The following is a 3,504-nucleotide window of genomic DNA, read 5'->3' on the forward strand; positions in this document are numbered from 1 at the left end:
GGTCAACGTGATGCCATGACTTCCTTATCGAACACCTGTGAATGTCTTGGAGAACCTGTGACTCAGAGACCCACTAATGTCTGCTCACATTATCATAGACCCTAGAGAAGGGTGTGACAAGGATTCTAATGTTCCCACACCTTCCCTAACGACATTCCTTAGAGCTAGTGGAGGGTGCACTTCCCCTTATCTCCTAGGCATTCCCAGTGGGTAGCTTCAGGGAATCCTTGACTTCCCCTTAGATAGGGTCCAATTTACCAGAAGATGGAATCCCCACCTGCTCTCCTTCTGAACAGTTGTAACTTTTGTAATTACAAGTTTTGTGGCTTTTACAATCCTTGCCCCATGCATGATGTCTTAGGCCTTGTAAATTCCCTTTACTCTAGGCAAGCTTGATTGCACTATGAGATACCTCTGATACCTGGCACCAGGAAGTCTGTTTCTGAAAAGACAAAGTCAGTAAAGTTAATTTTACCTAAAGTGTCCATTTCTCCAAAAGCATAGCTTCTACTTTCTCATCATTGTGTTAAGGTTTAGGAACGAAATGAAAAATGACTTCCCACTCTCTGTCTGTCCTTTCAGTCAATGTGTTTATTTTAGTCATTTTGGTAGCTTTGGTTTGGTAGTGATATCTCATTGTGCTTTTTGTTTGTGTTTCCTTAATGACTAAGGATGTTGAACATCTTTCCATGTAATTATTTGCCATCTGCATATACTTTTGAAGAAATTTCTGTGTATATTTTTTGCCATTTTTTGCTTGTGTTTTATTCTTTAAGTTTGAGAGTCCTTTATATAGTCTAAGTAATAACGCTTGATAGATATATGGTTCAAATATATTTTCTCTCCATAGCTTATCTTTCAGTCTCTCCATGGGGTCCTTCACAAAGCAAATGCTCTTTATTTTGATGAAATCCAACTTACCAAATTTTTCTTCTAAATAGTTTCTGTTTTCCATGTCAGCTCTAAGAATTCTTGTCTAGCCCTAGAATTTGAATATTTTTTTCTGCTTTCTTCTCAAAGTTTTATACTTTTACAATTTACATTGAAATGTATGACCCATTTTGAGTCAATTTTTGTGTAAGGAATGAGGTTTAGGTTAAGTGGTTTCTCTCTTTTCTTTCTTTCCCTTCCTTCCTTTCTTCCTTCTTTCATTTTCTTTCTTTCCTACAATTATATTGCTCTAGCACCATTTGTTGAAAAGGTTTTCCTCCCTCTGAGTTGCTTTTGCTTCTTTGTAAAAAATCAATTCGGGATATTTGTACAGATCTGTTTCTGGTTTCTCTATTCTGTTTCATTGACTAATGTATCGATCCTTTCATTAATACCACATAGTGTTGAGTAATAAGCTGTATTAATAAGCTATATAATGTCTTATTAATTATGTAGATCAATTCATCTCACTTTATTCTTCTTTTTCTTTTCTTTTTTTTTTTTTTGAGTTGGAGTCTCACTCTGTCGCCCAGACTGGAGTGCAGTGGCCGCTCCCGGCCACCGCAGCCTTGACCTGCTGGGCTCCGGCGATCCTTTCGCCTCAGCCTTCCATATTCTTCCTTTTCAAAATTGTTTTAACTATTCTAGATATTCAATTTCCATATAAATATTAGAATAATCTTGTCTATATATTCAAAAATTCTTGCTGAAATTTTGATAGGAATTGCATTAAAGCTGTATACCAAGTTGAGAAGAATTGACGTATTTTTACTGTGTTGAGTCTTCCAATCCATGAACACGATCTGCTTCTCTATTTATTTAGTTCTTTGATTTGTTTCATCAGTGTTTTGTAATTTTAAGCATGCAAGTCAAGTACAGGTTTTGCTAAATTTATACTTAAGCAGTTCAGTTTTTTGGAGTGATTTTTGGTGTCCCTGTACTTATTGCTAGTATACAGAAATACAATGTATTTTCATATGTGTATCTAGCACTCGTATCTTGTGAATGTTCTCAAGAGTGCAGAACTAGGTCTAAGAGTTCTTTTATAGATTCTTTGGGATTTTACATGTCATCTGCAAATAGGGACAATTTTGCTTATCCATTCCTGATCCTTATGCCTCTTATTTCCTTTACTTGACTTATTGAACCTGCTTAAAATTTCCAGTATTGTGTTGAATATAGTGGTGAGCATGAACATTCTTACCTTGTCTCTGATAGTAGGGAAATATCATCTAGTCTTTCATCAAGTATGATATTAGCTATAGGTTTTATTTGTTTGTTTAGACATTCTTTATTAAGTTAGGGAAGTTTCCCTCTATTCCTATTTTTCTGAGAGTCTTAAAATCACGAACAGATATTGTTTATCAAATGTCTTTTCTGTATTGATATGATCATGCTCTTCTTTAGATTGCTAATATGGTAGATCTCATGGGCCAATTTCCAAATATTGAAACAGATTTGCATCCTGTGAATAAACCCCACTTAGTCATGCAATTCTTTTTTTTTTTAAGAGTTGGAGTCTCACTCTGTCACCCAGACTGGAGTGCAGAGGCACGCTCCCGGCCACTGCAGCCTCAACCTGCTGGCCTCCGGTGATCCTTCCACCTCAGCCTTCCAAGTAGCTGGAAGTACAGGTGCGCACTACCACGCCCGGCTAATTTTTTTGATTTATTGTAGAGATGAGGTCTCGCCAAGTTGCCCAGGCGGGTCTCAAGCCCGCGGGCTCAGGCAATTAACTCACCTCGGCCTCCCAAAGCGTGGGATTACAGGCTGAGCCACCAAGCCAGGTCGGAATTCTTTTAAAATATTGCTGAATTCTATTTGTTAGAGATTTCTGGGTCGATATTTATAAAGGATCTTGGCTTGTAGTTTTTTTTTTCTTTCCTTTTGCTAAATTAAGTTTAGCCTAAAACTGCCTCCTGACATATTTTAAGTGTGGTCTAAAGGTTTCTCCATACCTAGTAAACTGGAACCTAACTGAAAGTGTAAACAGACTGTATCCTACTCTTGTAACAAGCAGGCGAGTCTCAGCCAATTACAGAAGCCATACTTCAGCCTCTTCAGGCAGCCAACTGTTAAGTTTTCAAATACACAAATGCTGAGCTGTCATCAATGCAGCTGTTTTTGTACCTCACTTCCTTTTTCTTTATCTTACTTTTCTTTTTCTGACCATAAATTATTCAACTTTGCAGCAGTTTCTGAATCTATTCTGGTTCTAGGAGGCTGTGTGATTCTCAAATCATTCATTGCTCAAACTCTGTTACATTTTTCTAAAGTTTTTCTTTTAACACTTTGTTTCCTTTGCGGGGTTGGTATCAGCATAATATTAGCTTCATAAAATGAATTGAGAAGTGTTTCATCCTCTTCTGTTTTCTGGAAGAGATGGTATAGAATTGGTATTAATGCTTCTCTAATGTTCTATATTGCTTCTCTAAAGAGAAAGAGCCAAGTAAGCTGCAGTGCCCTTTTTAAAATTAAAATTTTAATTTAAAAATAATTATAGCCGGGCTCGGTGGCTCAGCCTGTAATCCCGGGCCTTTGGGAGGCTGAGGTGAGGGGATTGCCTGAGCCCGC

The sequence above is a fragment of the Carlito syrichta genome, unplaced genomic scaffold (genome assembly GCF_000164805.1).
Source record: "Carlito syrichta isolate Samal-C Ts95f unplaced genomic scaffold, Tarsius_syrichta-2.0.1 Scaffold301848, whole genome shotgun sequence".
NCBI classification, from domain to species: domain Eukaryota; kingdom Metazoa; phylum Chordata; class Mammalia; order Primates; family Tarsiidae; genus Carlito; species Carlito syrichta.